At 32.9% G+C, this 12,656-nt stretch overlaps 2 non-coding genes across 2 annotated transcripts; both read left to right on the forward strand.

The window, feature by feature from the left end:
• Positions 1-5,443: 5,443 nt before the first annotated feature.
• LOC148763608 (small nucleolar RNA R71) lies at positions 5,444-5,550 on the forward strand. The gene has a single exon (XR_016025591.1). It is a non-coding gene; the product is annotated as a small nucleolar RNA R71 (small nucleolar RNA).
• Positions 5,551-11,513: 5,963 nt separating this feature from the next.
• Positions 11,514-11,617, forward strand: LOC148763609 (small nucleolar RNA R71). Its single transcript, XR_016025590.1, has one exon. It is a non-coding gene; the product is annotated as a small nucleolar RNA R71 (small nucleolar RNA).
• Positions 11,618-12,656: the final 1,039 nt, after the last annotated feature.

The raw sequence follows: 12,656 nt of genomic DNA on the forward strand, positions 1-12,656 counted from the left end.
AAAAACTACGTTTTCTTCAATTGTGAAAAACTCTCATATGAAAAATAGTTAAAAGGTGACTTATATAGTTAGGTTAAAATAACTTAAATTTTGTAATTAAGCCCTCAATATTATAACACATTATAATATTGGGCCCATTACTTAATTAAACTCTTTTAATTAAGTCCTTGGAAATTAAAATCAAAATTAATTTTCTTTATATTTTGCAATCAAGGCCTTATAATTATAACTATTTATAATTATGCCAAAAACTTAATTAAACTCTTTTAATTAAGTTTATAGAAGTTAATTACCTAGCATGTGATTTAAGTCTAACTTAAATCGTCACTCTTCCAATTTAATTCAAATGCAATCATTGTGTGTGACCCATTAGGTTCCCAACATGTTGGCAATGGAATTGATTAATGACTTAATTGATTAATATAAATTTCAATCAATTTAATTTATAATCAATTCCATAGACCAAGATTGGCATCTAGCAATGCATCATGGCCACCTAATTGTTGAGAGAGTCAAAGGGTTTTTTGACAACCTTTCAATATACAGTCTATCAGTGTAATTCATTCCCTCATCATATATCCCAGAGATGATAAGAGCTTCATACAATGTCTACTTTTATTGACCTCCATATTTGTTCCTGCAATTATGGCATTAGCTTTATAGAGAGTTATGAAACCTTTTTCATAATCTCCATGTCGCCTTGCCCAAGGACTTCAATAAGCTAATGTTAACGAAGAACTGATAGGACATGTCCTCTAAAACACTTGAGGTGATGATTCCTATCTTGACCACTTATTTGCCTTCACATGCTTCATACTATACCCAAAAACATCTTATTTTGGCATCCTTCGTTAGGCACTCGTAGAGATGAAAACAAAGCATAGCACTCCACACATAAGACAACCTAGTGTCTCAAGTCTAGGGAGTATTTACACAACTAACACATGAGAAGTGGCATAGACACTAAAGTGTATTACCAAATGCACTTCTCATGACAGGTCATGTTCAGTGCACTTGCTCTCTTAGGCAAGCACCTATATTCTAGTTTCAAGTATCTCTATACTTCAATCTATGAGATTGATTGCTTACTTTCAAAGTAAAGAACATATAATATACCAGTCTCTAAGCATCATTGATGTCCAGTCTCAATGATACATTGACTAGGAACATTTTGAGATTATGCTTTGATGCATAAGAATCTCATAACTGCAACCCATTACAGTTTCCTTGGAAGGCATATTAATCTCATGGACTTCATCCAATTAGACTTATAACTCATTATAATTAATGTCTTATTCATGAAGGAAAACCTATAATCATTCAACATGAATGATACTGTTGCATGATTGGAATCAAGTCTCAACCAATCCCAATTGGCTGTAGGGCTCATCTCAACAGTATATACGTGGCTAGGCCACAAGTTGTTATACGTGGTTGCAACCACTTGATTTCTCTAATGTTGACCAACATCGTCGAGACTGCCATGGTTGTGGGAATCTGATGAAGGAGGACCTCCCGGATTATTATTACATGGAAGTGGGTTCATGAGTGATTTACTATGATTACCTACTCAAGAGTGATGTCTCTTTGGGTTTTTAAACATAAATTCTTTTGCATGGTGAGAATGACAAGTTGTTCCGTAGCTCCATTGTTTATACAATGGTTTTATTTTTTTCTTTTAAACCCCTCGACGACGAGATGATTTACGAACTTGCATATAAGTTTTAGTAATGTTTGATTCTACTGGAGTATGCGGGATTATACTGATTCGATTTAAGTAAATTACTTAAATGATTTCGATGGTAGAAATCTTTACTTGTATTGGTTTCGATACTTGATTTAAATGATTATCTTTCATTAAAATTCTTGGTTACATGTAAGTCACAAGTCTCTCTTTTGAGCTAAATTGTTTACATATACTCTTATATTTTGATGTTCAAATCTTTTGTCCTTAGCTTGTTTCCCATCAATGCCATGCTCATGGAGCTGATGATCACTGAGTCTGTGAGACTCACCCCCTTTATCTTCCTTATGTAGAGAAGTGATCAGCTCAAGTGTATTGCCCCGACATTATTTCGATTCACCGTGACATAGGTAATGGCACCTTTTAAACTTCCATTTTGAGTCGCTCTGCTGCATAGTAATCGTGTTGTGTAAAACAATTAAACTTGTAAAAATTATTAGGTTATCTGTAATGTATTGCCAAAACCTTAAGTTAGTGTAATGACTATTGAGTGTGTTTGAATTTGTCTTAAAATTTACTAGAATTGGACAATGGTTATTTAGTCTCTATGTTTTAATGACAACCTTTTATTCGATTTAAGTAATCGGCAGTACTATTACAAGTCGACTCGTATACGCATTAAAATATTCGAACTAAGTAACAGGAACCTCAATCAAGGCTTGTTCGAGATTTGGCGGGTTCACTCGCAAGTCTCGAATGTTGGTAATGATCGAGGAGAAGGTCGTTATATGTACCCACTCACTTTCAAAAGTCAACTTCTAACAACAACCAAAACTCTACTCTAGCAAATTTCTTGAAGTTTCAACCATTCCTAATGATTTAACAATCATTGTAATCAGTACTTAGACTAGGAATTGCAAAATAATCATCCTATGTTCTTTCGAAATTACTTGGATTCATCTAAAATTAATTTTTCAACTTACACCCACTACTACTTAATCAAAAAAATGCTTAGAAACCCATAAATCCTTTGACCTTAACTTTGGTGAGCTTTGATGCTAAGATAAATTACAAAAATCTTTAAGCTTTAGGATTCAAAAAAAAATTTGGGCATAAAAACAATATTTTCAATGCTGAAAATTCATGAGTCAAACATTTGAAAGTTGAAAAATATCACATTTTTTCATAAAACTCAAATCCAAGCTTCCAATCTTCCAAAATGATGATTTGGGATGAAAAATGGGTTGAGAGAGCTTAGAGTTGAGGGTGAACTAAGGAAAGGTGGCCTAAAATGAAAAACCCTCGTAAAATGTGACCATCTTATACTTTAAGGTGTTAAAATACCTTTTTACCCCTTTTATTTTTCAAAAATCGACATAATCTTTCGATAGATTCAAGCCATTTATTGATAGATTTGATAAAGTATCAATAGATTTTGAAATCTATCGATACTTTGTCATCAAAATCCTTTTAAAAAGCTTACTAGGTAAAATCTATCCATAGACTTTCATCATTTATCGATAGATTTTGAAATCTATCGATAATAGTTCATCAAAATCCCTTTAAAAATCTTTCTAGGTAAAATCTATCGATAGATTTTCATCATTTGTTGATAGATTTGCTCTAATATGTAAAAATAAGCTTTTTGAGTAAAATCTATCAACATATTTTAAATTTATCGATAGATATACTCCAATAGGTAAAAACTAAGATTGAAAACTTGTCTAATTAGACTCTTTTTTACAGTAAAGTTTGCAAGTCATTCTAAAACTTGAAAGTATGAAACTTTCCAATGTTAAAAACTTATTCTAAATGTTCAAAACATGAAATCTACATGCTAACCTAAGGATTTTTAGCTAATTCTCCTATATCAAGCTGGGGCCTCACAAATTGCTTGTGTTAGCTTCAAAATGGTCATTGTTTTTAAAATGACAAAATGATCAAAATTGCTTAAACTTATTTGAGTGATCCTTGAATAACTCTAGAAGCTATTTATATGAGTGTTAAATGAACTTAAAATATGTTTTATGACCTCCCTAACATATAGGTTTGAGATGTTGAAGTATTTGAAAGATAGGTTCACAAACTGAAGAGTTCACCTTAAGCCGTTGAAGAAAGATCAATCTCCACAACACGAAGCTTGATTCAAGTTAAGAAAGCTCATGTGACAAAGTTACTAGTTTTGAATCGACTACAACACTATCAAACTCGAACCTAAGACAAAATGCTTGACAAAAATTGAAGAAAGCTTAGAGGGTCAACTCTAGACGAGCTATACTTGACTCTAAAAGGAAGAAAATATTTCAATGAGCTTAAAGACCTACAGTGGCCAAGAATGGACATCCCAGTATTATTAGAACCTCTTGAGCCTCTTCCATTTCAAGTACTATGAAGTCCACTAGAATGTATAATTTCCCCACTTTAGGTAAGACATCCCCTATACTCCCACAGAGGTGCTTCATTTTTCTATCTGCTAATTGCAAGGTGCCTGTAGTAGGTTGAATCTCCATCAGTCCAAGTCTCTTAGAAATAGACAAAGGCATTTTTAAGACACTAGCACCTAAATCACACAAAGCTTTCAAAAAATTAAAATTACCAATTGAGCAAGGGATAGAAAAACTCCCTAGGTCTTTAAGCTTTGGTGGAAACTTGTTTTAGATTATCGTGCTACACTCCTCAGTGTGTGTAATTGTCTCAAAATCCTTCAATTTCCTCTTTTTCATCAATATGTCATTTAGAAACTTCTCATATGATGGCATTTGCATTAGAGCTTTTGTAAAAGGAATGTTGATGTGAAGCTTTTTAAATACCTCTAGAAATTTTTGGAATTACCTATCAAGCTTTTATTTCTAAAGGCTCGAAGGAAAGGGTGGTGGTGGTAAAGTTGCCTTTGCTACATTGTCTTGGATTTGCTTATTATCTATCTCAATCACTGTTTTATTTTCAATAGGATTATCTTGAAGATTAGCTGGCTTAACACTATTTTCAACCTCTTTTTTCGCTCCTCAAGGTGATTACCATAACTTGCTCCTTACCTTTTCCTCTAGGATTCACCTCTGTATCAATAGGCAATGTTCCTTGAGGTTGGTTGTTTAATAAATTGGCAAGTTGACCAATTTGAGACTCAAGGTTTCGAATTAATGCTACTTCACTCTCAATGAAAGCTATTTGCCTTTGTATGATGTTATCATTCTATGTCATGTATTGCCTTAGCAAATCTTCAACAACTAGTTTCTTTTCTGAGAGAGGTGCTTTGGCTTACTGTTGGAATTCCAAAAGTGCATTTGGTTTTCAAGTTGATGACGCCACTTGATTGTTAGCCCAAGAGAAATTGGGTTGATTCCTCCACCATAGGTTGTAAATGTTGGAGAATGGGTTATTATGTTGTTTATTCCCCACAAATTGCACTGTTTCTGTTGAGTTTGGACACAGATGACTTGCATGATTATCTCCACCATACTCATAAGCTACAAAAGGACTTTGCATAGAGTTAGTACTAAAAGATTCAAGAGTTTTTGTTAAAGCTATTACCTCGCAGGTAGGGCTGAAAAGCATCTACATTATGAATTCCAGCTACTCTCCTATGCATTGCTTTCTCTGTTGGCCACTGGTGATTGTTTGCATCCATCTCTTCCAACAAATCGAATGCCTCATCAATCGATTTAGGCATTAAAGCTCCTCCCTACAACAGCATCAATGGTGTTTTGAACATGCCCACTCAAATCATTGTAGAAAGTTATCACCTGAAGCCACTTTGGAAGATCATGATGAAGACAATGTCAAAGTAATTCTTTGTATCTTTCCTAAGTTTCATACAATGATTCAAAATCTTTCTGCAAAAATGATGTACTATCATTCCTCATTTTAGCTATCTTAGTTGGAGGAAAGAACTTAACAAGGAACTTCTGAGCAAGATCATCCCATGTTATTTTTGAGCTAGTAGGGAACACATTCAGCCATGTTTTAGCTTTATCCCTTAAAAAGAAAGGAGAAAACCTTAAACGAATTGCATCATTTGTGACACCATTATGTTTGAAAGTGTCACAAATCTCCAAGAAGTTTGATATATGGCCATTGGGATCATCATTTGGAAGGCCTTCAAACTGAACTGAGGTTTGAATCATGGTGATGATAGCTGGCTTGATCTCAAAATTGTTTGCTTGAATAGCTAGTTGTTGTTCAATTTTCTTACCCACGCAAGTAGTCATATCGCAAAGATAATATAGAGATGAGTAGAGTGTCGATCTTACAAAAAATTTAATTAATCCTTATTATTAATTACTAAAATTAACACACCTTAATTTATCTAATAATTAAAATTAAAAAGAAAAATTAAAACTAATAAAGTAATAGTTAAAACTAATATATTAGCAAAATTACTTCTAGTAATTACCAGACCTAAGATTATGATATCCCTCAATACTTCATCTGAATATTGTCCCTCTCTTTTAACTCAGTTTAATGGATTAAGTTCCTAACCTAAAGTTCTAAATTATTTACAAGTTTCTATCAAGTTTCTCATAAAAATACCTCTCCCAATTAATTTACTATATGTCTATGCAAATTATATTGACGAAAGATTCATTAAGTTTGTGCTCTAATTTTGACTACTTATAGCTTATAGGTGTATGTCTACCCTATATGCAAATCAAATCACCTAATCAACTAAGTGCATTCGATCATACGCTATTTTGTTCAAGGTCTACCTAAATCTCTTTCGTCAAGGTTTAACCTAGGTTTCCAATTCAATCTAATTAGTGGCCAATCAACTAGAAGCATTAAGAACAAAATAAAATAAACAACTTCAATCTATCAAATATAATCAAAAGAGAGATAAATAATTCAGACTACATATTGAGTTCAATCATAATCTTAGATTAACAATTTAGTTCCCGATCAAGTCATACATCTTCATTGAATAAAGTTTAAACATTCAAATCAAACTAAGAAAAATAAGAAAATAACAAAAAGATAGAAAAACCCAAGAATTGTATTCTTCATCTCCAAATCTCCTTATCTCCTTCAAATTCTTCTTAGCTTCAATAACTTTGTGGCTTGACTCTCAGCTACCAATCTGGTGTTTTGCTCTATTTTTTTTTTCTTTTAAAAAGTTCTTTGAAAGGTTGTTTTTATAGGGCTTTGAAGTTAGGCCAAGTTGGGTAAAGAAAGAAGTTAGCCTTGCTAATTAATTAACAAAAATCATAATTGCTTTAGGACTACTGCAGTATGTCAATTTCGACAAGATTTTTGACCATCTTCCAAGCCGAACTAGGTGAAGTGATAAGCATGAAAGTTGTATATTTTTCTCTTATCTTTCCAATGGTCACGAATCGCTTCATTTGGAGCTTTGTAGAGAAAGTTATAGTTGAAATACCAAAACATGTGCAATGGAAGTCTACACCTCAAAACTGCTTTCTTTCTTCTATTAAAATTCTTCTTTCATCAAACACCTACAAAAGCACAAATAAATCAATAACAACCTATCTTAAGCACATTAACACCAAATTAAGGATAAAATTAACTATGACTAGATTGACTCAATTAAAAATAATTAAATAAAATTTACTAATTTTTATGCATTGAGGCAAGAACTAAGCTAAATTACTATCAAAATTAAGCCCAAATAACTCTATATCATAGAGTTATCAAACCCCCAAACTTAATATTTTGTTAGTCCTCAAGCAAAATATGGAAAAGAACCTAACTTACGAAAATCAAATTCAGTTAATGAAAACTAAAATAAATATAGTTACTACTACTATTACTACTACTACTACTACAACTACTAGAGTTAAAGTGCACCAACTTAATGATTTCCTATAATTTCTTCAAAAGTATGTCTAGAAATCATTAATCAAAGGAAAAATATAGTCCTCATTCAAATTCATGTTTCAATTCCATTGCAAGCACATTATCGAATGGATTTTCGTGCGTGTGTGTATGTGAAGTCCTTTACCAAGAATATCATGACATCCAGATGAGTTTATGCCAACACAAATTTCAAATTAGTACTAGAACTTCATATGTTTACTTTTCATCTCTCTCTCTCCACTAATGTAGACTAATACAAAGTTAGGGATCAATAGGACTTTAATAGGGTTGTAATGTATGGCTAGGGTCATAGTATGATAAAGGCTATTAATGTAGCTCAAATCATCCTAAGCACATAATTATTCTAGGACCTATCTATAGAGCTCTATTCTCCTTCTCCAAGTACACTTTTTCGTCCACATTTGAACTTTTTTTTTCTTTTTTTTTTCTTTCAACACATTTTTTTTCACAATTTCACATTCCCAAACTTATTTTCTTTGTATTGTAAATAATGGGTTTACTTTTCAAATTTTGAACTCTTTTTTTATTTCACATCAACATCACCTTTCTACCTTTTTCAACATTTAGCTCAATTTAAATTTCCTAAAACAATATACATGCTTAGGAGTGAGGGTTGCAAAATTGAAAATTTAATTTTAATGCTATGCTCACTTATTATATAGTTAAGTAAAGAAAAGGGAAATTAGGCTCAAAAGGGTATACTAGGGATAAAATTTAACAAGGTAGGCTTTTTAGCCTCAAAAGGTCCAAAAATGGCCTAAATCATATCCCTAACAAAGTATTGTCTAGGATTTCACCTTGTGAGAAAATTAAGCAAATTCTAGAATTCATGGCATAATCTAAAAATTTTATATCAATGCAACTCTAGATATTCATAATAATTCAAAATAAAAGATATAGTACTCAAAATTATGAAAATCACGTCCTAACAATGATACTTAACAAAAGCATTTAGCATGAATCTAAGCAAAAACCATATTCACCAAAAGTTAAAAATTCAAGACAACTAGTTATAATCATTGGATAGAGAAATCATCGAAAATTTTGGCACAACTTTACTCTAGATTCTTAAAATTCAAACAAGAAATATATTCATTTACCAACTAATACTAAATTATTTATAAATACGCATGCAAATAAAATTAAATCTAAAACTTCCACAGAATATTCATCACTAGAAAAATAAATTCATCCCCCCACCCAAACTTAAACTAAACATTGTCCTCAATGTTAAAAAATAAAGAAAAGGTAAAGAATACTCCCTTAATGATTGGATGAATCTTGGAGAAGTGCTAGCCCTCCTTCTGGTTTCTATTGTCATCTTCCTCGTTCTCATTTCTAGGAATTTTTTTTACTACAAAAAGAAAATAATAAAGATTAATGTAGAAAAAAATACTAAAAAGAAAATAAAGAAAAGGAGTTTTATTAGGTAATGGGCAGCCCTAAAAAAAAAAAAAGGGAAAGGGTTATGGGGAGTGGACAGCCCACAACAAGGGGGGTTTATGGGGTAGTGGGCTGCCCAAATAAAAAGGGGGGGATTAGGTTTTGTTAGTGGGCTGCCCAATGTTGGCAACCCAATGGAAGGTAGTGGGTAGTGGGCTACCCAAATAAAAAGGGGGGGATTGGGTTTGGTTAGTGGGCTGCCCAATGTCAGCAACCCAATGGAGGGTAGTGGGTAGTGGGCTACCAATTGTTGGCAGCCAACTTCAGAGTGGGGGACGACTTACCCCATGTATGATCAACAAGAGTCTTTTTTTTTTTTTTAACTGAGCTAAGGCTTCGAGCCTAGTAAGTCACGGCTCATGTTATTTTATGTCCAAAAATATGCAGCTTCCTATAGTAGAAGCCGTGGCTTACCACCCTTTTTTTGTTTTTTAAAAATTTTTATCGAAATATTTTTTTTTATTTTTTAAAAAAATTTCTTGAAACCTTTTTTGACATGTACCTACACAAATAAAAAAGAGTGTTATTAATTTAATAATTAAATAAATAAAATAAATAAAAGAAAGTAAGTTAGAGTGCTTAGGTTGCTTCCCAAGAAACTCTTCTTTATAGTCATTAGCTTGACTATGGCACCCCTTTGTGCACTACTTTATACAGCTTGAGACTTTCTTTATTTATCTTGACTGCTCTAGTAAGCCCAATATAAATCTCGATAACATCATAAGGATGAATCTTTACCACCTTAAAGGTGTTCCCCCAATATGGTCTAAGATTCCATGGCAAAAGATGGAGTTGTGAATTAGAAAATACTACGCACTGTACAACCACAAAATCAAGGTGATTGAAAAGTGGTGGTGGTTTTGTCTCAAGAATTGGTGCCTACTCCGTTGAAGGTGGTGGACTAGGCTTACCTTTACCTTCATTAACTAAACCCACTTTATAGCAACTATTTATATAGGGATACTGAGTTGCATTGAACAAATTAAATACCACTTCCTCTTCTCAAACTCTGAAAGTTATTTTGCCATTCTTCACATCAATAATTGCTCCAACTGTAGCTAAGAATGGTCTTCCCAAAATAAGATAAATTTCAACATCATCTTCAATCTCTAGCATAAGTCCATCGAAATGAATAAATGCCCAACTTTAAGCAAAACATCCTCTATAATCCCAACTGGGTACCTGATTGTTCTATCTGATAATTGCAAGGTAACTGAGTGGGTTGTATCTTTTGAAATTTTTTGGCAACAGATAAAGGTATTATTGAAACACTACCACCCAAATAGCACAAAGCTTTTGAAATTTTAAAACTACCAATAATGCAAGAAATAGAAAAACTCCTTGGATCTTTAAGCTTTGGTGAAAACTTATTCTGGATTATAGCATTGCACTCCTCAATAAGTGCAATTGTCTCAAAATCTTCCAATTTCCTCTTTTTGGTCAAGATATCTTTCAAGAGTATAAGATAACTTAGCATTTGTTCTAAAGCGTCTGTAAAAGGAATATTAATGTGCAGCTTTTTAAATACCTTAAGAAATCTCTGGAATTGTTTGTCAAGTTTTTGCTTTTGAAAACATTGAGGAAAAGGTGGTGGACATATGGGAGCAGATTTTAATTGTGATTTTTCTTTTGAATTTTCAACAGATTTTTCAACCACAATTTCTGTTTCAGTAATTTTTTCAATTTCTTTTTCATCAAATTCAATTGAAATCTCAAATTTTAAAGCTTAATCACTTACCTTTTTACGTACCTCTTTTCCATTGCAGACAGTGATTGCCAAACAATGTTCCTTACCTTCTCTTCTTAGGTTAGTTTCAGTATCACTTGGTAAGGTACCATGAGGTCTAGTATTTAAAGCACTAGCAAGTTGGGCCACTTATGTCTCAAGATTTTTAATTAAAGCTACTTGATTTTGAATGGAGGCATCAGTCCTTATCATAAATGCATCGATTTTTGTTATGAATGCATCAATCTTTATCATGAATGTATCAGTCTTTGTCATGAACTGCATGAACATATTTTCCATTGAAGGCTTTTTTTCTAGCATAGGGGCTCTAGATGGAAATCTAGGAGACAAGCTTGACTTAGCTACTGATGAAGACTCTTGGTTGTTATTCCATGAAAAATAAGGATGATTCCTCCAACCGGATTATAAGTGTTGGAATAGGGATTGTTCTATTGCCTATTTCCAACAAATTGACAAGACTCAAAATAGTTGGGACAATTGTGATTGGAATGTCCTTCCCCACAAAATTCACATGTCATAAAGGAGTTCTGAATAGCATTAACACTCAATTTATCTATTTTCTTTGCGAGAGAAGCCAATTGTGTAGAAACAGTGTTTATCACATCTAATTCATGAATTCCAGTAATTTTTCTTATACCCAATCTTTCAGATGACCATCAATAATTATTAGAAGCTATCTCTTCAAGCAAATCATAAGCCTTATCAATGGATTTACTCATGAGTGCACCTCCTGCAGCAGCATTAATGGTAGTTCTAAAAGGTCCTAGCAAACTACTATAAAAAGTCTGAACTTGTAGCCACTTAGGTAATCCATGGTGAGGACACCTTCTTATCAAATCCTTATACCTCTCTCAAGCCTCATATAGTGATTCAGAAACAAATTGCATGAAAAAAGTGATATCATTCAGCATCTTCGCTAACTTTGCAGGTGGGAAGAATTTTGTTAAGAATTTTTGAGCCAAATCATCCCAAGTATTAATGGAAGTAATAGGAAGCAAATTTAACCAACTCTTTGCTTTATCTCTCAATGAAAAAGGGAAAAGCCTCAATCTTATGGCATCATCAGTAACACCATTAGCCTTGAATGTATCACAGATTTTCAGGAAATTTACAATATGAGAATTCAGATCATCAATAGGCAAATCCCCAAACTGAACAGCAATCTAAATCATCTAAATGATTAATGGCTTAATTTCAAAGTTGTTGGCTTGAATAAGAGGTCTTCGGACACTAGAGTGGAAATTTTGTACTCATGGGACAACATAATCCCTCAAAGGCTTGGTCTCTTCTTCTTGTTGATCAACCATTGTTTTACTTGGTGCATAAACTTTTTTATTTTTCCTCCGAAGTCTTCGAAAGTCTTTTCAATTTTCGGATCAAAAGGAACAATTTTCAAATTTCAAGCTCTTCGCATATAATGACCAAAAGTACCTGAAAAATTAAAGAAAAGAAAAGTCTATATTAAAATTAAGAATGTTTGGTATTATATTAACATGAATATAAGCCATCTTGCTTTTACGGATGATATTATGATTTTTACTAATGGAAGTAAATTAGTTTTTGAGAAAATACTTGCTTTTTTACAAGAGTATGAGCAGATCTTGGGACAGAAAGTAAATCATGATAAAAGTTGCTTTGTCACATCTCAAACTATAGCTGGTTTCAGAAGGCACATTATCTTTCAAACCATGGGATTTCAGCATAAAACCTTGCCAATTACCTATTTGGGTGCCCCCTTCATAAAGGTCCTAAGAAGGTAATGTTTTTGATTCACTTCTTAATAAAATTCGTGATCATATCACAAGTTGGGAAAACAAAATTCTTTCTCCCGGTGCCCGTATTACTCTATTACGGAGCATTCTATCATTACCATTTACCTGTTGCAAGTACTTAGCCCCCGGTGAGCATTATAGAAAAAATAGGCAGACTTTTCAACAGTTTTCTATGGGG

Source organism: Theobroma cacao, chromosome 3, assembly GCF_053813885.1.
Source record: "Theobroma cacao isolate CCN51 chromosome 3, ASM5381388v1, whole genome shotgun sequence".
Taxonomy (NCBI): domain Eukaryota; kingdom Viridiplantae; phylum Streptophyta; class Magnoliopsida; order Malvales; family Malvaceae; genus Theobroma; species Theobroma cacao.